General features: G+C 40.0%; 1 protein-coding gene across 4 annotated transcripts in view; it reads left to right on the top strand.

Moving 5' to 3' along the window:
- EXTL3 (exostosin like glycosyltransferase 3) overlaps positions 1–27834 on the top strand; it is a 144242-nt gene that overhangs the window by 21605 nt on the left and 94803 nt on the right. For 2 of the 4 annotated variants that reach the window (XM_020988777.2, XM_020988792.2), the window contains exon 1: positions 26980–27068. The exons of 1 other annotated variant lie outside the window; for it this stretch is intronic. The gene's annotated coding sequence lies outside the window, so the exon portion shown is untranslated. Of the gene's footprint in view, positions 1–26770; positions 26858–26979; positions 27069–27834 lie in introns of those variants that run through there. One more of the 4 variants, XM_020988784.2, reaches the window with a different exon arrangement.

The following is a 27834-nucleotide window of genomic DNA, read 5'->3' as shown; positions in this document are numbered from 1 at the left end:
AGAAACGGAGGCTATTTTCTGTACCTTCCTGGGGTGTAATTCTCTACAGGTGATCTTGCCAGGGATTAACATTTCCTAGGGGCTGCAGGCTATTCCTTCTCTTTCTCGCTCTTTCTTTTTTTTTTTTGCTTTTTTTTAGAATTTTTTTTTAATTTCTTCTCTTCCTTGATGCTGGCTTGTTTTGTTGCTGCTAAAACATCAATCTGAGGAGAGCAGATTTTTCCTAGAATTAAAGTCAAGTAGGAATTTATCAACACAATTCCTTGTATAAAGAACATTGAATAAAAACTATAGTTTTTAAAAGAAAAGGCACAGAAACATTGTTCAAATGGATGATTCATTGATTCTTCTCTTTAATGGCCAAGGGCATCCAATTAAAATGTAACTCAAGGAAGGCACTGGGTAAGGGGTGATGGCATTCTGAGATAATTTGGCTGAGGTACTTTGGGTTTTTTTTTCTGGTTATCTAAGGTAACATGGATAACATCATGCACACTGTTAACAATGATAATGGTTCGCAATTGTGTAGGGATTAATGGCTTAGTACAGCATAATACTATGAAGTATATAGTCATGGAGGCCCATTGCTACTATTCAGAGAGGCTTTGAAGAAGAACCATACAGGCCAGTCAATGCATAAAACAGTGGACTCTTTAATTTGATGAATTCACAAAGAGACTATGTGGTTTTATTAGACACACTCAAGGAAGGTTTAAGGTGGGGAGGGGAGGAGGGCAATGGGGAAAGGGTGCCCAAGGGCAGCCAGGAAAAGATGCTCTGACACCCTCTCTCACAGAGGCCAGGACTGACATTCGCCAGGACTAGGAAAGGACTGTGAAGGGGTGTGGACTGGAAGCCTCAGATGTGAAGATGGTCACGCTGTAGTAAGAAGAAGGGATCCTTCCTGGTCATGTAAGAGGCTCTTCCCAAGACTCGGAATGATTTTGCTTCTTCACCATGCTTTCAATGTGACTCTTGGATTTATGCTTTAGAGAAACTCCAGTGTCAGCTCTGGGGCTGCCTTAGGTGCTTTACTGGAGGTGAGGAGGCCTGCTGCAGCTGGTCTCCTTATTTTCTTCCCAAGAGTTCACAGGCTGGGAGAAGAGGAGATAATCATCTGAGAAACCGGCAGTTTTGGCAGAGCCAAGATGGTGAAGTAAAAGCAGTGACTTGCTTAAGCTGTCCACCAAACCCCTCCAAGTACCTGTAAAAAATGACTCTGAACAAATTCTACAGCAGCAAAAGCCACAAAAAGACAGAGTGGAACAAATTTCCAGCCCAAGACAACCTGGATGGTTGATTAGAAAGGTCCATCATGCTGGGCTGGGAAAGGAGCACAGCAATTCAGCATGGGTCCCGCAGGCAAAGACCAGGCAAAGACCAGGCCTTGACAAACCTGGAACAGGCCCCAGAGGACTGAATCATGGCCAGCAGGGGCAGTTTCCAGACTTCTCATTCTACAAATGCCAAAGACAACTTAGAAGATCAGTAGGAAAAGTCTGTGACCTTGGTGAGAGAGAAGCTCTGTCCCAGCCACAGCCCCCTCATGGCGCTGGAGCAGCGGCTGCTTCAGGAACTCTCAGCCTGCAGACTGAGGGGAAATCAATTGGTTGGTCAGAGGGGAATTGCAGGGATCACTTTGCTGGTGCTGAGGCAGGATTCTCTTGCTTTGCCCGTGCTTGGATCTGGGTCATAGTGCTGGCTGGCGGTCCTAGGATGAGGAGGAGTGCTGGTGTGGTAGAGCTTGTAGTGGCGGAAGAGAGAGAATCCTCCTCACAATTCCAAGACAGAAAACAGTGCTTGTGGTCACTCATAGACCAGAGTACAGGCCAGGAAAGGAGTAAACACCTCACCCTTGATTGCACCATCTTAGAAGAACTGAAAATTTACAGATCCCTAGAAGTGTCTCTGAAAACAGCTGCACAAAACCCCCAAAAGCTTAGAATGGTACATTCTCCATACTGGAAGCAGACACCTACCTTAACAAAGAGTTTAAAAGTCAAATAATTGGTTGGGATCATGAGCAAACAGCAGAAAAAAACTCAGACCATAGAATCTTACTTTAGTGACAAAAAAGATCAAAACATACAACCAGAAGAAGACAACAAAGTCAAAGCTCCTGTATCCAAAGCCTCCAAGAAAAATATGAGTCAGTTCCAGGCCATGGATGAGCTCAAAAAGGATTTTAAGAAACAAGTAAGAGAAGCAGAGGAAAAAATGGGAAGAGAAATGAGAGTGATGCAAAAAAAAGCTTGAAAAACAAGTCAACAGCTTGCTAAAGGAGACCCCAAAAAATACTAAAGAAAATGACATCTTAAAAAATAGACTAACCCAAACTGCAAAAGAAGTCCAAAAAGCCAATGAGGAGAAGAATGCTTTAAAAAGCAGAATTGGCCAAATGGAAAAAGAAGTCCAAAAGCTCACTGAAGAAAATATGTCCTTCAGGGGCAGCTAGGTGGCACAGTGGATAGAACACAGGTCCTGGATTCAGGAGGACCTGAGTTCAAATCCAGCCTCAGGCACATAACACTTACTAGCTGTGTGACCCTGGGCAAGTCTCTTAACCCCATTGCCTAGCAAAAAGAAAGAAAGAGAGAAAGAAAGAGAGAAAGAAAGAAAGAAAGAAAGAAAGAAAGAAAGAAAGAAAGAAAGAAAGAAAGAAAGAAAGAAAGAAAGAAAGAAAGGAAGAAAGGAAGGAAGGAAGGAAGGAAGGAAGGAAGGAAGGAAGGAAGGAAGGAAGGAAGGAAGGAAGGAAGAAAGAAAGAAAGAAAGAAAGAAAGAAAGAAAGAAAGAAAGAAAGAAAGAAAAAACACATCCTTGGTGCAGTGGATAGAGCACTGGCCCTGAGGTCAGGAGGACCTGAATTCAAATCCAGCCTAAGACCCAACACTTGACACTTACTAGCTGTGTGACCCTGGGCAAGTCACTTAACCCCAATTGCTTAAGAAAAAAAAAGGAAGAAAATACTTCCTTAAAAATTAGAACGGAGAAAATGGAAGCTAATGACTTTATGAGAAATCAAGAAATTGTAAAATAAAATGAAAAATTGAAAAAATAGAAGACAATGTGAAATATCTCATTGGAAAAACAACTGACCTGGAAAATAGATCCAGGAGAGAGAATTTTAAAATGATTGTACTACCTGAAAACCATTATCAAAAAAAGAGCCTAGATATCATCATTCAAGAAATTATCAAGGAAAACTGCCCTGATATTCTAGAACCAGAGGGTAAAATAGAAATGGAAAGAATCCACCAATCACCTCCTGAAAGAGATCCCCAAAGGAAAACTCCTACAAATATTATAGCCAAATTCCAGAGTTCTCAGGTCAAGGAGAAAATATTGCAAGCAGTCAGAAAGAAACAATTCAAGTATTGTGGAAACACAATCAGGATAACACAAGATTTGGCAGCTTTTATATTAAGGGACCAGAGGGTTTGGAATATGATATTCTGGAGGGCAAAGGAAATAGGATTACAACCAAGAATCACCTACCCAGAAAAACTGAGTATAATCCTTCAGGGGGAAAAATGGATATTCAGTGAAATAGAGGACTTTCAAGCATTCTTGATGAAAAGATCAGAGCTGAATAGAAAATTTGACTTTCAAATACAAGACTCAAGAGAAGCATGAAAAGGTAAACAGAAAAGAGAAATCATATGGGACTTATTAAAGTTGAAGTGTTTACATTCCTACATGGAAAGAAGATACTTGTAACTCATGAGACCTTTGTCAGTATTAGGATAGTTGGAGGGAAAAAAATATATGTAAATAGATGGCACAGGGTGAATTGAAGATGAAGGGGTGATAACCAAAAAATAAAATTAAGGGTGAGAGAGAATTATTCTAGGAAAAGGAAAAAGGGAGAGGAAGAATGGGGTAAAATATCTCACATAAAAGAGACAAGAAAAAGCTTTTACAGTGGAAGGGAAGTGGGGGAAGGTGAGAGGGAATGAGTGAATCTTATTCTCTTTGGATTTGGCTTAAGGAGGGAATAACATACCTACTCAATTAGGTATGGAAATCTATCTTACCCTACAGGAAAATGAGGGGAAGAGGATAAGGGGGGGATGATACTTCTATGGAGGGGGTAATCAGAAGCAAACACTTTTGAGGAGAGACAGGATCAAAAGAGAGAATGAAATAAATGGGAGTGGGGTGGGATAGGATGAAGGGAAATATAATTAGTTTTTCACAACATGACTACTATGGAAGTATTTTGCATGACTACACACGTATAACCTGTATTGAGTTGCTTGCCATCTCAATGAGAGTGGGTGGGGAAGTAGGAAGGGAGAAAATTTGGAACCCGAAGCTTTAAAAACAAATGTTAAAAATTGTTTCCACGTGCAACTGGGAAATAATATATACAGGCAATGGGGTATAGAAATCTATCCTGCCTTACGGGAAAATAGAAGGGGAAGGAGATAAGAGAAAGGGCAGGGTGATAGAAGAGAGGGCAGATTAGGGGACAGGGTATTCAGAATGCAAGCTGTCTTGGGGTGAGGGGAGGGAAGAGATGGGGAGAAAATTTGAAACTCAAAATCTTGTGGAAATGAATGTTGAAAACTAAAAATAAATAAATTAATTTTCAAATAAATAAATAAATAAATTTAAAAGCAGAAAGGAAGAAAGAAAAAGAAAGAAAGAAAGAAAGAAAGAAAGAGAAGAAAGAAAGAAAGAAGGAAGAAAGGAAGAAAGAAAGAAAGAAAGAAAGAAAGACAGACAGACAGAAAGAAAGAAAGAAAGAAAGAAAGAAAGAAAGAAAGAAAGAAAGAAAGAAATTGGCAGTTTCTAGAACAGAAGAATCTTGCTGGGGGAAGAGAAAGGAATCCCAGAAAAGGAGCAAGGCAGAAGGGAGGAGGTACCTGAAGGGAAGAGAAGGAAGAGAAAAAGGATTTATATTGCACCTACTATGTGCCAGGCACTGTGCTAAGCACTTTTTACAAATATTATTTCCTTTGATCCTCAAAAGAAACCTTCAAGATAGATGCTATTATCGACAGTTGAGGAAACTGAGGCAAATAGTATTTAAGTGACTTGCACAGGGTCACATAGCTAGTGTCTGAGGTTGAATCTTCCTGATTCCAGGTATAGTGTTTTATCTACTGTATTACCAGCTGCCAAAAAAGTGGAGAGGGTCTAAGCCTTAGACTCACTAAGGCATAAGTTAAGGGTCTATGTCTAAAGCATAGATAGTTTGAGTGAGAAAGACTAGGCTAGAGAAAAACAGGTTTGCCTAGACTCTAACAGTAGTACATGTGTTATCATCTCTGTATTGAAGGTAAGGAAACTGACTTTCCCATAAATACAAAACTAGTAAATGTCACAGCTAGACCTTGAGCTTAGAGTTTCTGGCTCTTAAGACCTGTTCAGTCCATTGTGACAATGCTGCCTCTTAAAATATAAGTGTCCTAAATGACATTTTGGAGAGTGCTAGGTTACAATCCATTCACAGTTGTTTCCTCCAGCAATCATCTGTTGTCATGCATCAGATGAAAGTTAAGTGAGTGCTGAATTCTGTCCATGAAGCTGAGGAAGGACTTTGAGCAAGTCACTTTACCTCTGTGAGGTTTAGGTTCCTCAGCAGATGGGGGAGGCACTATTAAATAGAATGAACAGTGGGCTCTGGAGTCAAATGACCTGCTCTCCAATCCTGCCTCTGATTCTTGCCTGCCTGTATGACCTTGGGCAAGTACCTTAACCTCTGGGACCTCAGTTTTCTTATCTGTGAAGTGAGGGTGTTGAACTAGATTGAGTTCGAGGCCCCTTCCAACTCTAGAGCTATGCCCTGCCAGTTAATTCCTGAGGTGTGGCTAGACAACAGTTTGTCTGAAAAAGGTCTGGCAGGCTATTAGATTTCAAGCTCAATATGAATCCCTGGTGCAGTATATATCATGATTTGGAATACTGTGTTCAGTTCTGGGTGCCGCATTTTAGGAAGAATACTGATAAATAGGAGCAGGATGGAGGTGGTGAGGAGCCAGTGGTTCTTAACCCTGGGTTCATGAACTTGTTTTTAATATGGGTTGGCCTAAAAGTCTTAGTGCAATTTTAAGCTATTAAAGTTAAACTATTATAGTTTTTAAAATTAATTTATTTATTACTTTTTAGCTTAACATTCACTTTTGTGAGATTTTTGAGTTCTAAATTTTTCCTCTCCCCCCTCCCCAGGACAGCATGCAATCTGATATAGGCTATGCACATACAATTGTATTAAACATATTTCCACATTAGTCATGTTGTGAAAGAAGAATCAGAACAAAAGGGAAAACCACGAGAATGAAAAAAACGAAAAACAAAGAGAGAAAATAGTATGCTTCGATCTGCATTCAAACTCCATAGTTCTTTCTCTGGATGTGGATAGTATTTTCCATCATGAGCCTTTTGGAATTGACTTAGATCATTGCATTGTTGAGAAGAGCTAACTCTATCAAAGTTAGTCATCACATAATATGACTGTTGCTGTGTACAATGTTCTCCAGGTTCTGCTCACTTCACTCAGCATCAATTCATGCAAGAGTTGCCAGGTTTTTCTGAAATTCGCACGCTCATTATTTCCTATGGAACAATAGTATTCCATTACATTCATATACCACAACTTGTTCAGCCATTCCCCAATTGATGGACATCCCCTCACTTTCCAATTCTTTGATACCACAAAAAGAGTTGCTATAAATATTTTTATACACGTGGGTCCTTTTCCCTTTTTTATGATCTCTTTGGGACACAGACCTAGTAGTGATATTGCAGGATCAAAGGGTATGCACAGTTTTATAGCCCTTTGGGCATAAACTGTTATAGCTTAAAACTGTACTAAAAAAATGTATAAGACTTTTGGGACAGCATGTTTTGATAACTGTATTTCAATATACTTGGTTTCTTTTGTGCCCCTATGTATTTTATTTTGTGCATTTAAAAAAATTCAGAGAAGGGGCCCATAGGTTCTCCATACTTCCAAATGGGTGCATGGCACAAAAAAGGTAAAAAACTCCTGCTCTAGATTATGGCATAGAAAAATGGGTTGAAGGCACTTGGGATGTTTAGCCTGGAGAAGAGGGGGAGGGCAGGGGACATGGGAAGATGTACATGCTATTTGTCTTCAAGTATTAGAAGGTCTGTAAAATGGAAGGAGGACTAGACCTGTTTTGCTTGGCCCCAGAAGGCTGAACCAAAAGCAGTGGATAGAAACTGCTGAAGCAAACTTAGACTTCATGTCAGGAAAAACTTCCTAACAAATAGAGTTATTCCGAAGTAGGATGGGTTGCTGCTTCAGGATATACTGGGTCTCCTTTCACTGGAAATCTTTGAACAAAAAACAGGATGACTTTTGGAGTACATTGTGGAAAGGATTCTTGTTCAGGTATGTATTGTATTTTGTGACATTAAGGTCCCTTCCAACTTAGATGTTAATTTTTTTTTTAATGAGCTATTTTGGAAGTATGCCCTCTGCCCTTTCCCAACCTGCTTTCTCTCTTCTACTTTATGCATAGACCATGTCATCCCCCTATGTTATTGCCTCCCTGAAAGGAAGTTGAGTCATGGGGATAAGAGGGCAGCATGTACTACCACAGTCCATTTCCTAGGTAGCTGGAGCCAAGTAAGGCCTTCATTTTGGTAGAACAGTATGGCTGCAGAAGTTTACCCTAGTCAATTTTCTTTTTGCCCATTTCTGTGTTCTTGGTTTGTGCATGTCTCTGGGGAAGTTTTATGTGTTGGGCTATGCTGTAGGTTGCCTTGGGCAGAGAACACTGAAAGGTTTGGCATTGATGAACCTGTGTCATAAGCCTGACAACGCCTTGAAGCCCTTCCCTCTTCTCTCAGATGTGCTCAAGTCAGAATTGGCAGGATTGTCAGGTATTTAAATACTTACTCCTGTGAAATTCATCTGGTGAAATAGGAAAGGAGTTACAAAAAACTTCCTTTCCTTCTTTCAAGTTAGTCAACAAGCATTTACTAAATGCTTATTTTGTGCCCAGAACTGTGCTAAGTACTGGGGATACAAATACAAGCAAAAGGACGATCCCTTCTATCAAGTAGTTTAGTTTCTAACAGGGAACAAAACACTTAAGGGAACTAAAAATGGGGGAGGGGAAGCATCTACCCTGAGGCATGATGGTACAGATGGTTGATTAGGGGGCCCTTCCTCAAAATGGAGGTTCTGAGAGGAACTCACCAATAGCGGAATGGGACCATGGGGCAATAGGAGGCGGTAGCTGAGGCATGGTGGTAAAGTCTGTCTCTGATTCTCTGCAGCTACTTTTTTTTTCTTTTGGCAGGAGGGGGTGGGTTGGGAGGCAATGGGGGTTAAGTGACTTGTCCACAGTCACACAGCTAGTGAGTGTTTAGATTTGAACTCAGGTCCTCCTGACTCCAGGGCTGGTGCTCTATCCTCTGTGGCACCTAGTTGTCCCCTGTAGCTTCTTTTTAGAGAAGGCTGGAAGGTGTGGATATATTTCATTCCTATCATCAGATATCCTGGATCAGTGTAGCTAAGGCTTCCAGCTTCTTAATTTACCATTGGCAAGCTATAGGCATGGGTGGGTAACTTTTAAATGATTGTTTGCTTTGGTTATGATTTAAACATCAAGGCAGATGGACCATCTACCTCAATTACGTCTAATTTAGTGTTACCTTCTGGGACTTCTGTTTGGTTCATAAAAATGCCTTCGTATGGAACAATGTAGCACAACCCTTCATCTCTTCATTATGCCTGTATTGGAAGAGATTGTGAAGATGGCCAGGATGGCATTTATAATCGTGCTGGGGTGAGAAATGTCTAAATCTGAGCTGGAAATTAGAAGATTAATAAATCATCTAGTTACACTTAATTTTTTCTTAAACATCACGACCTCAGGGTCCATTTAGTCTAACTGATACCTGAATAAGAATCCCCATTGCAATAAAGAAGGTGAACAGTGAATAATTGCTCTGACTGGCTACTCCATGCCTGCTCAGGAGCTCTTCTCAAATCTTCTGGTGAGGTTCCTGCTGACAAGCCAGCAAGTTGGCGGAAGGGAAATTATACAAAGAAACCTCCCTCCTCCTTCCTTTCAAATGGAACAAGAAATACTCTAGGGGGAAAATTTGCCAGTAAATATGGTAATACTGTACTTTTATACTCACTGAATTCCTTATAGACTGTAGCATTTTGCATACATTACCCAAGGTACAACATTAAGTAACCTATGTGATTAAGAATTTCTATAAAACCCACTTAAGTACCGCAGGTAATCAAGATGACAGTGTTGACAAACCATGAGGCCTCTTTATTTGTTTTTGGTTTTTTAGTGTAAATTTTTTATTCATTTTAAGCTTGAATGCAATACAAGAAAGGAAAAAAAATTTCCCTGTATACAGCAGAACATAAGAGAGGATTCAACATAGAACAATAAATTTCCATTTTAAGAAAACCTATGTAATAAATACTACACATTGTTTTCAGAGCTACCCGTCTTTTCTTTGCTTCCCTCTAGGTTTTCTTTTGTTTTCTGATGTGCACTTTTTACTTCATTTTTTTCCCTCCTTTCTTCCCCCTCCTACATGTCCTAGAGAAGGCTATAATGAAATGTGAATATACATGTATATATACATATATACACACATGTACATAGATATCTATATACATATGTATATACACATATACATACATATACATATATGAAAAATTGTACTATACATTTCTATTTGTCATTTCTTTCTCAGGAGGTGAACAGCATCTTCCTTCATAGTTTCAGGTCTTCCCATGTTTTTCTAAATCAACCAGCTCATCATTTTTTATATCATAGCAATATTTCAATACAATCATATCCTATCTGAGAGATTGTTTATGAAAGTTCACCCCCCCAATTTTCTGCTTTCCTTCTATTCTTGGCTACACTGGTTTTATTTGTACAAGAAAATTTTAATTTAAAATAATCAATATTATCCATTTTATACTTCAACAGTACTCTCATCTTATAAAGTCTGGTACTGCTGAATCTTATGAGGCATCCTTAAAACAGCTTTGTTGGAGGCAAGCAGATTTCTTTTAAATGTGTAGTCCTATATTTACAAAACATTTATATTTACAAAAATATGTATTTTTGTGGTGGCATGAAAAATTGGAAACTGAGGAGGTGCTATCAACTAGGGGATGACTGAACAAATTATGTTATATAGATGTAATGGAATATGATTGTGCCTTAAGAAATGATAAAGAGGATGGTTTCAGAAAAAACTTGGGAAGATTTGTATGAACTGATACATAGTGAAATGAGCAGAACCAGGAGAACAATTTATACAATAACAACAGACAAACAACTTTGAAAGGCTTAAGAACTCTGATCAATAGCAACAACCAACCAACTCCAGAGGACTAATAATGAAGCATGTTAGCTACCTCCTGACAAAGAGGTAATTGACTCAGAGTGCAGATTGAGACATATTTTTGGATATGGTTAATGTGGGAATTTGTTTTGCTTGACTATGCATATTTGCTACATGTATGTAGCAAATTTTCTTTTCCTCAATAGAAGAGAGGAAGAAAAGTAGGAGGGAAGAAAATATATTTTTATTAATTAAAAAAATAAAAAATTTAAAATTGGCAGCCCTTTCTTTTCTTGTAATACATTGTTGCCTCCAAATTCTCTTTGCTTGCTTTTCACTTATGCTATGGTTACTTGCTTTTCCCTCCCTTTACCCCCAAACTTTTGTCAGATCCATGTATTATAGTAGCCTTTGGGCACAGAGACATAAAAAAATGATAAGCCACATATGAGTTAATCAAAATGACTTGACTAAGCAGCACAGAGCATGCATTGCTAGGAAGCAGGAACATTTCCGGAAAGTGATTTTGATCATCATTGCTCAAGTTATGATTGCCACACTATGGGTAGGGCTCACCAGGCTTCACCAGCAGCTGTTTGACAGCACTCCTGAGATATTACTCCTGGGTATTTCCACTCTCATGAAGCAGAAATATGGGTTCTCACCTTATGCAGCCCAAGCTAGCTTTTCTGTAGTCTTCAGAGCCCTCAAATAAAATCAGAAAGCTCTTTTCAGTCAATTTGGAAGGATTGGGAAACTTTAATCATAGCTGTGACTAGAGTGTTCCTGAGGTGTTTGAAAAAGAGGTGTTTGAAACAAAATTGAAGCAACCTAACAGAAGACATTCCTCTCCCAGAAGTAAGGAGTCCCAAGAAAATCTCTTTAAAGAAATGCCGTAGAGATTCATGCAAACAGTCTGGAATTGTTGCATAATATCTGCCCATCTTCACAAAGATACAGCCATAGTGTTTGCAATCTGATTCATTCATTAATAATGCTACATTTTTAAAAAAATTCCTCACAATAGCTAATATGGAAATGTTTCACATGACTGCACATCTATAATCTATATCAAATTGCTTGCCTTCTCAAGGAGGGGGAGGAGAGGGAAGGAGGTAGAGAGTATGGAACTGAAAATAAAAAAAATTTTAAAAATTTTGTTTATGTTTAATTGGGAAAATAAAAATTAAATATAAAAAATAAATATGATAAGATTTTATGTTAACAAAAAATATCCTCACAAAACAAAAAATTGCTGTCCAGATGAAAATAATTAGTTTAACCTTGCCAGAACTTGTTTTTAGAAGTGTTTTAATTTCAAGGTTGGGGAACCTGCAGTCTCAAAGCCACAAGTGGCCTTCTAGGTCCTTGGGTGAGGCCTTTTGACTGAGTCCAAGTTTTATAGAACAAATCCTTTCATTAAGGGAATTTGTCCTGTGAAGTTTGGATTCAGTCAAAGGGCTGCACTTGAGGACCTAGAAGGCCACATGTGGCCTCAAGGCTGCAGGGGTTCCCTCCTGCCCCAACTTGTAATCACAGGCATTTGAGAATTACTTTCTTTTCTCCATTTTCTCCTCTGTTCAGTTACAACAGAAAAAAGGGCTTAATATGTTGTTCGGACATGTGTAGAGTACAATTTTTCATTTTATAGATGAAAAGGTTGCCTTTCATGGAGAAATACAAGATGTGATAAAAGAAAAATTTATTGAAAGCCTACTATGTGAGAGGTACTGTGCTCTAGGTGCTTTTGACCCATGGCTTTAATTTACAGTATCGTGGGCTATACCTTAACCCTTTACAGAGCTGCTCACTGGGGCAGTTAGGTGGCACAATGGATAGAGCACTGGCCCTGAAGTCAGGAGGACCTGAGTTCAAATCCAACAGCAGACTAAACACTTGACATTAGCTGTGTCACTCTGGGCAAGTCACTTAACCCCAATTGCCTAAAAAAACAAACAAACAAAAAAAAAAAAAAAAAAACAAACAGAGCTGCTCACCTGCCTTTGGTATCCATCTTTCCCTCAATTCTCACCAATGGCTCCAAGAAGCTATAGCATGTACAGGGGCCACATCTTGTTAAACCATCTCAGCAGAAGGGACAAACCAGATTGAGGGTAACCGATGGGCTTCACTCCCATTGGCGAGTTAGGGGAATGTCTACCTAAAGCATGTGAAGACTTTCCCTGGTGGAATGGATGGATGAGAACAATTTGTTCCAACAGCCATGTAAGCAGCTGAAGCAGGTGTTATGGGATCTTTGAGGTCATCCGTTGCATCTTCAGCAATCACTAGTCATCTTGACTTTTGTCTTGCCACTGGACTTCAATAATCTGGAAGAAAGAGTGAAGCTGATGACTTTATGCAACACTGCTTCACTTAAATCCAATTCATATGCAAGTCAAGACATCACCCATACTGTTATTGGTCCTCTTCAAAAACAAAGAACAAACAACAGTGTTGGCTATGATAGTGAGAAGGTATGGTTTGTGGTCATGGGACAGACTAAAACTATCTGACCTGTTTGGTGACTGAATAGATTCCATTTTTATTGTAGTTATTTATACCGTTTTCATTTGCAGTGCTTTTGGCATTGCAGTTAGCTAATAGTAATTGTTATAATTATTATAATTAATAATATACTTCACATAAGTAATAATACACTTGAATTATATAGCCCTCTTACTCCATTTTTGATGTGTTTTCATGCATATAAATTATCTCATTTGAACCTAACAACAGTCTTATGAGGTAAAGGTAGTATAAGTATTAACCCTGTTTTATAGATGAATAAACTGAAACTCAGAGATTTTAAGTTACTTGCCTAGAATCACATAACTTAGCATCATGTTTTCATCATATAAGTCAGTACATTTCTGAGACTGAATTTTGAACAATATTAAAGAATATAGAAGGACACTTTGTTTAAAAATAAAATTTCTGCCAGGGACCACTAGACATACATCTTCTCTGTTTTTTTAAAAATATTGGTAAGTTATAATGACTTTGTTTAGCATGATCATTTGGGAAACTACCATTATTTCTTTGAAAAAAAATCTTAACAGGCTAGAGAAGAGTAGAGGTTTAGTCCATGGTTAATTGATATATTCCAAGAGCCTTTAAGAAAAAAAAAACGGTTTAAAAATGGGCCTTTCAGGTGTAACATTTGTGGACAGTTCTGTGGCTTTAACAGTATATTGTTTTGAGTTGGAGAGTATGTGGTAGGGTATATGGTGTAAGGAAGGTTAAGAGGGGACTAGATTATGAAGGACTTTGAATAAATAGTCAAAGGATGTGAATAATGTTGGAGAAAAATATTAATACTATACTCTGTATGTTAGGTACAAGTCTTCCAGATATAATTTTCATTGGTTTCATTGGTTTAACTTATTAGTTTAACCTATAGAGTGAAATGTCCAAACTAGTACCATCCTGTTCTGAACCACTTCAGACTTCCCTTTTCCCCACCATCACATACTCTCTATCCCAAGATAATTTGAGGTAACATTTCTAAGGTGACATTTATAGGAATCCTGAATGAAGAGGTGACAATGTGTCTAACATTCCAGAACACAGTCACTTAATCTTCATCTTGAACTACTGAATTATGAATGTAATGAGCTATCATTGTCCCTTTAGAAATGCTGAAAGGGACAGTTTCAAAGAAATTCAGAAGACTGGTATAAACTGATTCAGAGTAAAGTAAGCAGAATCTGGACAACTTATACAATGATAATTTCAAGAAAAAAATAAACTTTGAAAGCCTTAAAAATTCTGATTAATGAAATGATTGACCACAACTCCAAAGGATTAATAAAGAAGCAGGCTATTCACTTTTTGGTAGACAGGTAATGTTCTCAAGATCCAGAATGAGACATACATTTGCGGACATGGCCAATGTGGGAATTTGTTTTGACCATTCATATTTATTACAAATGTTTTGTTTCCCTCTCTCCTCTCTCTTTCTTTTTGGGAAGGGATAGATGGAGGGAGCAGGGGTAAGGTTCTCCCCTCAATCTCCCCCCTCCAAAAATAAAAGAGAACAGAAGGAATAATAGACAGCCATAACAGCTTTGAGAATTATATATTGAACTTATTACATATTTTAAAAGAAAAAGAAGCTCTACATATTGGAGATTTGCAGTTTCATATACTCTTCTCTTCTAAAATGCATATGGCAAAAGACAGTCCTTGCTTTCAAGGAGTCCACAATCTAACAGGGGAGATAACAAGCAAACAAATATGGACAAACACTCTAAATGCGAAATAAATGCAGAGAGAAGGCATTAGAATTGTGGGGTTGGAAAGGATTCCTGTAGAAAATGGGATTTTCTTTGGGACTTGAAGGAAGCCAGGGAAGTAAGTAGGTAGAGATGAGAAGGGAGAGCCTTTTCAGGGACAGCCAGAGAAAATGCCCAGAGCAGAGAGATGGAGTGTCTTGTTCGTGGGCCAGCTAGGAGGCCAGTGTCACTGGATTGAAGAGTATGTGGTAGGGTATAAGGTGTAAAGAAGATTAAGAAGGGGCTAGATTATGAAGGCCTTTGAATGTCCAAAAAAGGCATTTGATCCTGAAGGTAATAGGGAGCCACTGGAATGTATTGAATGGGGTTGATGTAGTTGGACCTGTTCTTTAGATGACGGATTGTAGTGGGGAGAGATTTGAGGCAGGCACACTCGCCAGCAGTCTATTGCATAAGTCCAAGTATGAGGTGATGAAGATTTACACCAGCATCAGAGGAAAGAAGTGGGGCATATTGGAGAGAGGTTGAAAAGGTGAAGTCCACAGTCCTTGACAGGAGATTGGATAGGGGCAGTGAGAGGTAGGGAAGAGTCAAGATGACGCAGAGAAATATGTAATCAGAAAAGGAGTAAGGCTGGTCATGTACCAAGAATGGGGGGTAGATTACCAATGGATAGTATGTGGTTCCAGGGGTATCCACTTAGTATATCAAAACATGCAGCAAAAGACCCCCAGCAGATTGAATCAACCTCCTGTGGAGGATTTATAAAAGGACATGGACCACAATCGTCATGTAGGATGAGAAGGCATAAATGTATCATGACCTGTCTCATTGGAGATTGAGGATCGAATAAAGGATTGAAGAGACAGAGTAAAAGGAGGCTAATAATAGTACCTACCTCCCAGATTTGTGAAGATAAAATGAGAGAATAGGTGTAAAGCATTTTGCAAACCCCAAAGTGATATATAAATGCTAGCTATTATTGAAGAACCCACCTACCATCATTAGTTGGTTTCATAAATGTATCACTTTAAGCAATAAACGAATGAATGAATGAATGAATAATTTTAAACAGTGCCAGGCATGTTTGCACACACTTGTAATCTCTGTCACTAGGTAGGCCAAGGCTGGTAGATGGCTTGAGCTCAGGAGTCCTGAGCTGTAGTAGGGCTAAAGCTAATTGGGTTTGACACAAATATGGTGATCCTCTGGGAGCCAGTAGCTACTAAGCTGCCTAAAGAGGAGAGAACCAGCCTAGACTGAAAACAGAGCAGGTTGAAGATTCCATGCCAATTACTTGTGGAATCAGTCATGTGAGTGGCTATACCACTTTCCAGCCTGGGTGAGATGGGGAGTCCTAGTTAGGAGACAGAGACAGAGAGAAGGAGAAAGGAAGGAAGGAAGAAAGGAAGGAAGTTTTGGCATTACCACATCTCATGCTATTTAGTAAGCAGTAATTATAATGTCAGTTGCTATCTAGATACACCATATTTTGATGGGTATTCTAATAACAACTGGCACTTTATCAGATGAGTTGTGGGATGACACGAAGTATTTCAGAGAGAAATAGTGGCAATTCACATTCTGTGTTCACCTTGCACAGCTGAATGAAAACAGAAAGGTTATAACCTGATGACTTGATTATATAGCATACACCTTGTATGTACATTTGCGTGTGTATGTTGCCTTCTTTATTAAACTGACAGCTTCATGAAAGAGGGATCATGGTTTTTGTTTTGGGTTTTTTCTTGGCCTTTCTTTGTATTCCCAGTGTTTACTACAGTGCCTAGCACATAGTAAGTGCTTAATAAATTCTTGTTGCCTAAGGATTCCATTAAAATATTTCCACTATTGTTTCATTACTGTTGAATATGTAGTGACCAGCATTCTACCATCTGAACAAGTTGTGTAAGCCCTAAACTATAGAACATGCACACATCCACCTATATATTTATATTTATCTAGATCTTTGATTTTATTGGCCTAGAGAACTCCTATGATGGAAACTCCCTATAATTTAAGAGTCTTGGTTGGAGAGTTACCTGAGGCACTGAGATGTTAAGTGCCTTGATCATGGATTCCTTCTCAGAATAATGTTTTGGTTTTTTTTCATAGAATCAAGGACCCTGAATGCTTTAATTCGGGACATTTTAAAAATATTTTTTCTTTTCCCCCAATTACATGCAAAAACAATTTTTAACTTTTTTTTAAATTTTGAGTTCCAAATTCTATCCTTCCTTCCCTCCCTTTGCCCCTCCATGATGTAGCAAGCAATCCAATACAGGTTATGCATGTGTAATCATGTAAAACATTTCCATATTAGTTATATTGTGCAAGAAAACTAGAACAAAAAAACAAAGAAGGAAAATTGTTAAAAAATAGCATGCTTCAGTCTGTATTCAGATGACAACAATTCTTTCTCTGGAGATGGAGAACATTTTTCAGTTATGCATTTTACAATATTGCTGTTACTGTGTACAATGTTCTCCTGGTTCTGCTCACTTCACTATGTATCAATTTATGTAAGTCTTTCCAGGTTTTTCTGAAATCATCCTGCTCATCATTTCTTACAGCACAATAATATTTCATTACAATAATGTTTTTTTAATTTAATATTTTATTTTTCTCCAATTACATGTAAAAACAATTTTAACATTCTTTTTTTTTCAAATTTTGAGTTCCAAATTTTCTCCCTTCCTCTTTCCTCTCCCCACTCCCACATTGAAAAGGCAAGCAATTTGATATAGGAAATATAGGTATGGTCATACAAAACACATCTCTATATAAGTCATGCTGCGAAAAAAACTACAGGCAAAAAAACCCCCCAAGAAAAATAAAGAAAGTAGAGAAAAAGTATCTTCGATCCATATTCAGGCTCCACCAATTCTTTCTCTGGAGATGGTCAGCACCTTTCATCATAAGTCCTTCAGAACTGTCTTTGATCATACAATAATGTTTTTAAATAAAATATATAAGATTGTAAAGGAAACAAATTATATTGAAATACAGTTATCAAAATTTAAAAAAAAAAAAAAAGGTCACAGACCTCAGGTTAAGAACCTTTGAGTTAGAGTCAAGACTTGAATCTGGTCTCCCTTACTTCAAAGTCAGTCTTTTCTTCACCTTTTATGGACCATATGTCACTCATCGATTTACAACCATTTATAGCTTAGTTGTTTGTAACATTCAGCATTGGTCCTTTATGCCCCAACATTGTGCTTGAATAAAGTGTTCAGCTTTATTGTGTGACAACTTTTTCTTTTTTTTTTATACGAGGCAATTGGGGTTAAGTGACTTGCCCAGTCACACAGCTAGTAAGTGTTATGTGTCTGAGTCTGGAATTGAACTCATGTCCTCTTGACTCCAGGGTCTGTGCTCTATCCATTGTGCCACCTAGCTGCCCTGTGACAACTTTTTCTAACAATTTATCGTTGTTGCAGGCTCTATGTATTTACTGTGCATGTTGTCATTTATATTCTGACACGTGCTCTGTGTATTCATAATTTTCATCAAAGCAATCCCTGACTATACTTCTTATAATAAGGTTAACTGTATATTAATAAATTTTTACCCTTCAGGGCCTTCATTTAAAAATAAAAGAATTAAAGTTCTGGACTTAGTAATTGACAAAAACTCAAAATCTTAAAAATTAGTGTATGCGAAGCCAGAAGCTTGAAATTATTTACAATTTGTTTTTAAGATGTACACTTTAACTTTGACAAAATAAGAAAAATAATGTCCTTTTGGCCTGTTTGTCCTGTTCTTGATCACTTTTGCTATTGTGGATTTTTTTTAAATGAGAATTTTTAAATGGTATTTGTAATCAGTATATTCTGATTCTGCTTTCTTCATGTCAAATCACTTCATATGTTTTCCCATCTTTGTATTTTTCATATCTGTCATCTCTTAGGGTGTAATAATACTCCATTATGTTTGTATATTGCAATTTGTTCAGCCATCTCTTAATTTCTGGACATATGGGTTATTCCCACTCATTTGACTAATAAATAAAATAAAGCTGTTCTTCAACAATTCAATTCAGCAAACATTTGTTCTGTGCCTACTATATGCCGGAGATTGTGCTAGTCCTTGAGAAAACAATGACAAAAACAGAACAGTGCTTGCTCTTAAAGACCTTACTTTTGCTAGGAGGGGACACGTATATAAATCTATACCTATAGTAATGTATATGTACATGGATACATACATACATATGCACACATTCAAAGTGATTTTTTTTTTTGTGGGGAGGGAGGGATGAGAAAAAGGAGTAACAAAAAGGGTCTTATGTGGAAGAGTCTTAAGCTGAGTCTTGAGAGGTAGTAGCTTCAAGAGATAAAGCTGAAGAGGAAGACAATTTCAGGCATGGCAGGGAGAGAGGAGATGGAATGTTGTATATGGAGAGCACTAACTAGGCCAGTTTTGCTAAACTATAGAGTCTATGAGTTGGGGTAACATAAAATCAGCCTAGAATGCTAGACATCAAGGGCTTTAAATGCCAGGAGTTTGTTTTTGATCCTAGAAGTGACAAGAAGTCAATGGACCTTCTTGAGCAGGGGACTGAGGAGGTCAGACCTGTGTGTTGGCAGCTATACGGAGGACAGAATGGAGAGGGGAAAGACTTGAAGTATGAAGACCAATTAAAGGCCACTGCAATAGTCCAGGTAATAGGTGATGAAAGACTTGAACTAGCTTGGTGGTCATGTGAGTGAAGAGAAGGGGGAATGGATTGGAGTGGTATTATGGAAGTGGGATTGACCATTGATTGGATATGTGGTTTGAAAAAGAGTAAAGAATTGACAGTAATCCTGAGTTTTGAAACTTTGTGACTGAAAGGATAAGGAATATAGAAGAGTTAAGATTGTAGGTGGTTAGGGGGAAAATGAGTTCTGTTTTGGACATTATGAGTTGAGATGCTTATGGAACATATAGCTGCAGCTGTACTTCAGGCAGTTGAGGATGTGGGACTAAGGCTTGGTAGCAATATGAGGGCTGAAATGTAAGCTTAGGAATAATTGAATCTATGAGATTTGATGAGATCACTGATAGAGTAAAGAGAAAAAAGAAGGTTCAGGAAACAACTTGGGGGAAGCATCCATGAAAAGAGATCAGGATGTGCATGATGATCCAGCAAGGGAGAATGAAGAAGAGGCCAGACAAATAGGAAGTATATTGGGAGAGAAGAGTATCACAAAAATGGAGGGAGGAGATGTTCAAATGGTGCCAGAAAGTTCAAGAAGAGTTAGGACTGAGGGAAAGTCTTTAGATTTAGCAGCTAAGGTATCATTAATAACTCTACAGAGATCAATTTCAGTTGAGTGGTGGGATCCTAAACCAGACTGGGAGTTTTTGAGAAGCAAATGGGAGTGAGGAAGTTGAAGGGAAAGACTATAGATAATCGTTGAATTTGCAGGGAGTTTGAAAAGTTTGAAAATTTGAAAGGGAGCAGATATACAGAATGATAGCTTAGGTGAACAGCACGATCAACTGAAGTTTTCTTGGATGGTGCAGCAGAGAAGGAGCCAATGAATAAAGAGATTGAAGATGAGAGAGAGGGGATGATCAATAAAGATTTGGACAGATGAATTATTAAAAAAACAACTTTTAACTACATATTTAACCTCTGGTCCTAATAGGAAGACTGGGCTAGATATTATGAAAAATTTTGTAACTCTGCTTTGAAAAAAAGATTGCATAAATCCGGAGTTCTGTTAACAGTATGTTAGTGTATCTATATCTAAACAGTTCGGACATTAAATTTTGTTGTTTTGATTGGCTGTGCCAACATAAAGATAAATATTGAGCAACACCCCCGTGGCATATAGACAAGAGTTGTGCAATATGTATGGGCAGGTATTCGTGGGTTGCAATTTTTATCTTTGGAGGGAATACTGAAGTTGATGAGGTCAATTAACCAAGAAATGTTTATTAAGTACCTTCTATTTGCCAGATACTATCCTAGGTGCCAGAGATACAAATACAAAAGTGAGACAACTGTTATCATTAAAGAGCATACATTACTTGAACAAGACACTCCATTTCCCAGCAATATGAATTTTCAATGGCCATCCCCCATGCCTTGAATTCTCTCCTTTCTCACCTCTACTTCCTGGCTTCCTTCAAGTCTCAACTAAAATCTGACTTTCTGTAAGAAATCTTTCAGGTGGCACAGTGGATAGAGCACGAGCCCTGGAGCTAGGAGGACCTGAGTTCAAATCCAGCTTTGGACACATAACAAATATTTCCTAGCTGTGTGACTGTGGGCAAGTCACTTAACCCCAATTGCCTTACTTAAAAAAAAATCAAAAACTTTCCTGGTCCTCTTAATTTTAGTGCCTTCCCTCTTTACTTAGGTCCCTCCAATTTATCCTACATATGTTTTGTTTGCTCATAATTGTTTGCATATCCTCCTTTCCCCTCATCACACTGTGAGCTACTTGAGGACAGGGACTGTTTTTACCTTTCTTTGTATTCCCAGTACTTGGAACAATGCCTGGCACACAGCAGATGCTTAATAAATGCTTGTTGACTTTTTGAATAAGTTTTTTTTCTTTTCAAAAGAGACAAAAAAGGTCCCTTCCAAATCTGAAATTCCGTAATTACATACATATTCACTACTACCCTCCAATATAATACCTTTGTAAAGTGATTACAGACTAATTCACAGGCAACTTTGTATGTCTGGAACATACTCCCTCTTCAACACTTCTCTGAATCCTTATTCTGCAAGGCTCAGCTTAGGTGCTGCCCTCAGTGAAGACTTTGCTGATTTCCAGGGTTATCAGTCTCCTCTCTCCTCAAGTTGCATGGTATTAACCTATTTGTGTGCCCACTAATTGTCATATTAGAAGGTAAATTCCACAAGGGTTTCATGTTTGACTTCCTATCTCCAGCATCCAGCATAGTTTCTTGAATGTAGGAGGTTTTTAATTCAATAGATCATATTATGCCTGGAGTTTTGTATTCAAAACTGTGTCACATTTTAGGAAAGGCACTTACAAGCTGGAAATTGTCCACAGGAAGAAAGCAAGAAGGATGAAAGACTTCACATGCTATATGAGGAACTGGGGATGTTTATCCTCTAGACTAGAAAGTAAGTTTTCAGAAGGAGCACAACTATTTTCAAGTATTTGAAGGGCTGTCATGTGGGGAAGGACTTGATCTTTGCTTAGCCCCAGGAAGTTGAACTAGGTACAATAATGGAAAGTTCTGTAGGGAGGCAAATTTAGGCTTGATGAATGGAAAAACTTCTAAACAATTAGAGTTGTCCAAAAGTAGAACAGGCTTCCTCAGGAAGCTGTGGGTTCCCACTCGCTAGACATCTGTCATCAAGTGGAAGCTAGATGACCATTTATAGGGGATATCATAGAGTGATTTCCAGTTAGGTACAGATTGGATGGGAAGGCCTGTGAGTCTCCTTCAAACTCTTGAGATCTGGTCATTTTCAGCATGAGAACTGAGAAAGGAGGTCACTTTTGTTTTGCCACTGGACGTTGATGACTCTGGAAGAGACAGTGAGGCTGATGACTTGGTATAACTCTGGCTCACTTAAATCCAATTCATACGCAAGTCAAGAAATCACCCTTTCACATCATTGGTCCTCTTTGAGAATGAAGGATGAACAACAACTACCCTGAGAACTAAATTCAGCTGAGCATCCCTTGCAGAGGGAATCATCCCAACCCAATGTTTTCTCTGTCTCCTAGCACATTAGAGGCCATCCCAGGATGCTCAAATGAGCTTGAAGCACATGTACATATAAATGCAACAGCAACGTTGGCTTTACTCAAGCAGGGCTTCTTGTTGTAATGTTTGAAAAATTTGAGAGACAGTTTCTGGGTAATCAGTCATTTTATTAATAATGCTAGCATTTTAAGGGGCAGCTAGATGGCGCAGTGGATACAGCACCGGCCCTAAAGTCAGGAGGACCTGAGTTCAAATCTGGCCTTAGACACATAACACTTACTAGCTGTGTGACCCTGGGCAAGTCATTTAACCCCATTGCCTAGCCAAAAAAAAAATTATGCTAGCATTTTATTAATAAGTCAGTGGCACTCTCAAATGCCAAAAACTCCTCATGGTGGTGAGCTCACAGTTTATGTGCTTGTGGAAGAGGGGGTATTCCTTGAGGGTGGCAATCAACTCTGAGAATTATTAATTCTCAATTAATTAGAAAATGAATATTATAATGAGATATAGGCTCATTCTCATGAGGGTCTTGGGGGGACAAGACTTGGATCACACAAGTCTCAGTCAAAGAGATTTATCAATTTCCATATCACCAGTCTGACAAAAGGGAGAATCCATATTTTCCCAGACCTCCCTGAGTAGACACAATGAGCAGGAATCCACCCATTCACATAAACCAGAAGTAGGGAACCTGTGGTCTTCTAGGTCCTTGGGTGTGGCCTTTTGACTGAGTCCAAGTTTTACAGGACAAATCCTTTTATTAAGGGGATTTGTTCTGTGAAGTTTGGATTCAGTCAAAGGGCCCTGAGGGCCACATGTGGCCTTAAGGCTGAAGGTTCCCCACTCCTGGCCTAACCTCAGAATTTCTTTTAGTGTCTTTGATTAGATCTTAGCCTAGGTAAGTCTTTGCCCAAGATTTTCCACACTGGTTGATTTCTGGATGAAGAAGTAGAAAAAGGGGAAAACCTTGGTCCCAATTCAATAATGTTATTAAACACAAGAGAAATATCATTTCTCTCACTTTTCAATTTAGAAATGGTAACCTCTAACACAGGATCCTAGCATGGGATAGTTGCTAGGGCACTGTTCTTGAAGTCAGGAAGACTTAATTCAGCCTCTTGGACATTCAGTTGGGTGACCCTAGACAAGTCACTTAATCTCTCTGATCCTGTTTCCTCATCTGCAAAACGAAGCAGGATGAATTTGTTGGTCTCTAAGTTCCCTTATAGCTCAAGAGCTAAGATTCTAGGATCTAGTAAGGATCTCCTGGTACACTGGTGTGTTTTGATATGTTAAAACATTATAGTACTTAGGAGACTTTAAGTCTTACCCTTTGAGTACTTTGTTTCCCTTTGCTCTGTGTTTTGTATCTATCAGTCTCACATTTGGTCTAATTTCCTAAAATCCTAATTTACTTGCTTGGTGCCAAGATTCTAGATATCCTAAACAAATCTCTGATTTCTTGAGGTAGGGTAACCAGGTCATTAAGGTTTTTGCACCCCACTCCCCAGCCTTGTCTCCCTTTTTCCAAGAGTAGAGACAGGAATGAAATAACATAAGCATCACTTCTGGGATTGAAGGTGTGCTGAATTATCTCACTGTCAAAAAAAACAATCCTTTTTCTTTTGGGCTAGATTGTCTACAACTGTTTCATTTTGATTGGATTCACCCATTTTTTCCCCTGACATTTGGAAACTTAGTCAGAAACACCAAAGCTATTCACTTACAAAAGGCAATCTGATTTTAAATGCCTGAAAACTCCTCAGGTCATCACAGTGATTTTGACCCCCTTACTTAGAAGGGCGTTTTAGCCAGGCAAGATTGGGTTTATTTTTAGCAGAAGACAGCTTTGTCTTTGTGGAGAGCCTCTTCTTAGAGGTTCCCATCCTTAGCCTCTCACTGTCATCCCGGGGGTATTTTTGAAGGTGGTGGGCACAAGTAAGTATATGTCTCTCTCTGGCTCCTTCTTCCCTCTGCTCTGTAGCAGAACTGACCTCTCCATAAAGTACTTACCTTGTCCAGGGTCACACCAGGAGAGTTGAACTCAGGTTTTCTTGGCTCCAAGGCATAGCAATATAGCAGTATAGATTCAGAACTAGTGACCGTCCTTGAGGAAACTAAGACAGGGTAAGTGGCTTGCCCCCAGAGTCATTCAGTTAGCGTCAGGAGTGGGATTTGAATAAAAATTGTCTGGAATCCTAGGACAGCATGCCATCCACTACATTTTGTTGTCTTCTGTTCCCCTCTGCCTCAGTTTCCAATCTGAGCCCTCTCTCCCTTAATAATAATAATAATAGCTAGCATTTATATAACGATATAAGATTTTACAAAAGACTTTAAAAATATTATCTCCTTTTATCCTTATAACCCTGGGAGGTAGGTGCTATTATTATCCCCATTTCACAGATAAAAAAAAAGGCACAGAGAAGTTAAATGACTTGTCCAATCTCACCCAGCTAATAAGCATGTGAAGCCAAATTTAAACTTAGGTCTTTTTTGACTCCAAGTCATAGCATTATAGGAATTCAGATTTGGAACTCCAAGGATCTTTTGAAGTCATTGAGTTCAACCTCCTTTTTATAAATCAGGAAACCGCGCCCCCTGAAAGAGATACCCAAAGGAAAACTCCTAGGAATATCATAGCCAAATTCCAAAGTTTCCAGGTCAAGGAGAAAATATTGCAAGCAGCCAGAAAGAAGCAATTCAAGTACTGTGGAAGCACAATCAGGATAACACAAGATTTAGCAGCTTCTACATTAAAGGACCACAGGGCATGGAATATAATATTCCAGAGGGCAAAGGAGATAGGATTACAACCAAGAATCACCTACCCAGCAAAACTGAGTATAATCCTTCAGGGGAAAAAATGGTCATTCAGAGAAATAGAGGACTTTCAAGCATTCTTGATGAAAAGACCAGAGCTGAATAGAAAATTTGACTTTCAGATACAAGATTCAAGTGGAACATGAAGAGGTAAACAGGAAAGAGAAATTGTAAGAGACTTATTAAGGCTGAGCTGTTTACATTCCTGCATGGAAAGATGATATTTATAACTCATGAGACCTTTGTCAGTATTAGGGTAGTGGGAGGGGGAAAATTATATGTATATATAGATAGATAGATAGATAGATAGATAGATACATAGATAGATAGAGGGCACAGGGTGAGTTGAAGATGAAGGGGTGATATCTGGAGAATAAAATTAAGGGGTGAGAGATGATTATACTAGGAGAAGGAGAGAGAGGTAGAATGGGGTACATTATCTTGCACAAAACAGACAAGAAAAGGTTCTTACAGTGGAGGGGAAACAGGGGAAGGTGAGAGGAAATGAGGGAATCTTATTCTGATAGGATTTGGCTTAAGGAGGGAATAACATACACATTCAATTGGGCAAGGAAATCTGTCTTACCCTACAGGAAAATAGGGGGGGAAGGGGACAAGAGAGCAGGGGGATGATAGAGAGAAGGGCAGATTGGGTAAGGAGTAATCAGAAGGAAATACTTCTGAGGAGGGATAGGTTCAAAAGAAAGAATAGAATAAATGGGGGGGCAGGATAGGATTAAGGAAAATAGAGTTAGTTTTTCACAACATGTCTGCTATGGACGTGTTTTGCATAACTGCACATGTTTGGCCTGTATTGACTTGCTTGCCTTTTCAATGAGGGTGGGTGGGGTGGGAGGAAGGGAGAAAATTTGGAACCCAAAGTTTAAAAAAAAAATGTTTCCACATGTAACTGGGAAATAAGAAATACAGGAAAAGAGGTACAGAAATATATCCTGCCCTACAAGAAAATAGAAGGGGAAGGGGATAAGAGAAGGGGGGGAGAGATAGAAGGGAGGGCAGACTATAGGGGAAGCGGTATTCAGAATGCATGCCATCTTGGGGTGGGGGAGGGGCAAGATGGGGTGAAAATATAGAATTCAAAATCTTGTGGAAGTAAATGTTGAAAACTAAAAAATAAATAAATTTATGTTAAAAAAATAAATCAGGAAACCGGGTGTTTCCTTTAACTGGGTGTTCATAGTGTTAAGTGACTTGGTCAGAGTCACACAAATAATAAAGTATATGATTTCACATTTGAACTCTAAAAAAGACATAGCATTATAGGAACTCGGATTTAGAACTCGAAGGAAACAGTCATTGAGTTCAACCTTTTACAAATTAGGAAACTGAGGCACAATGTTACATAACTTGGTCAGTCTCAAATCAATTCAATAAACATTTATCAAGCGACTCTGTGCCAGGCACTCTGCTAAGCTCGAGGATGCAAAAAGAGGCAAAGGGCAGTCCCTGCCCTTGGGGAGCTTACAATCTAAAGGATCGCACTATTAGGTCTTCCGGACTCAGGTTTCGCGCTCCAGCCTCTGGGCCACCTGACTCCGCATGCTGTTTCTCCCACGCTTTCCGGGAAGGATGCTGTGCTCATCCCGACGGAGCAGCGCACAGGACTCGGCTCCCTCACTTGTTCCTTCCGGAAAGTGCCGAACACCGCCTCCCTCCCCCTCGCTCGGCCGTTTCCGGCCCACAGCACTTCGGCAAATCCCGCCGCCCCCCGTCGGAAATGGCCGACGTCCGGGCGGCCGGCAGGGGGAGCGAGGGATCCGGCGCGGCCTGGAACGTAGGTAAGCGGGAGGCGGCGAGAGCCGGCTTTTGGGAACCCGAGCCGTACGCAGGCGGCAGCGGCTCTGGCCTGGGCTGGGGAACCGACGGAGCCCCGAGCTCCGGGCGGCGGGAACGGGAGTTCCCCGGAGCAAGGGGCTACGGGCCAATGGCCCCGGCTGGAGGCCCCGAATCCTCCTTCGGTCCGCGGTGACGAACTTCGGGGCGCCGAAGGTAGGGGGCGGACGGGACCATGTATTGTGCTGGGGGGGGGGGCGGCGGCGGAGAGCGGCGCGGGAGATCCGCGGAACCCCAGCGGGGAGGCGGCGACTCCTGCCGCCTAGCCCGGGCCGGCAGCCTCCTCCGACCGGGCCTGCTCCCGAGCCTCACGGGCCCGAGGAGGACACGGGGAGTGGACCGGGCTGCCGTGCCTCCCAACCCCCGCCCACCCCTCCGAGCCCGAGTTGGGTCGTTCGGAAGGTTTCCCCCCTCTCCCCTCAGCCCTCGCCCTGTCCAGCTGCTGCTGCTGCCCTGGAAAGCGCCCCCACCTCCGTGCGGATCCAGCCGCCTTCCTCCAGCATCCTCCCCGCTGGGAAGGGACAACGCTGGACAGCCCTCCCATGCCTCCTTCCAGTGCGTGCATTGCCCTCAGCCCCGCCGTCTCCGTCTGCCTTCAGACACCCATTCTCCTCTCGAGCGGCTGCATTTCTGCTGCTTCTTTCCCACCTTTCTTTCTCCTCTTGGGGGAGGGGGGCGCATTGGAAGCCTGACCTTGTCACTTGGCTGAATGATGGTCATCGTTCCTACCCCCACTTCCTGTCCTAGGGTCCCAGGGCTGCTCCCTTGTAACTAAGGGCTGAGCTCCTGCATGCTCTGTTGTTTATAGCCGCGGGCTGGTCCCTGGGAAAGGGGGGGGGGGAGCGAGAGGAGTAGTAGGCAGTCAATAAACATTTGTTAAGCGAAGCGCCTACTATGCATGCACTGGGGATACGAAGAAAGG

The sequence above is a fragment of the Phascolarctos cinereus genome, unplaced genomic scaffold, assembly GCF_003287225.1.
Source record: "Phascolarctos cinereus isolate Bilbo 61053 unplaced genomic scaffold, phaCin_HiC Scaffold_2;HRSCAF=192, whole genome shotgun sequence".
Taxonomy (NCBI): Eukaryota; Metazoa; Chordata; class Mammalia; order Diprotodontia; family Phascolarctidae; genus Phascolarctos; species Phascolarctos cinereus.
The sequence above is the reverse complement of the archived record's forward strand: the minus strand, read 5'-3'. Positions and strand labels throughout refer to the sequence as shown.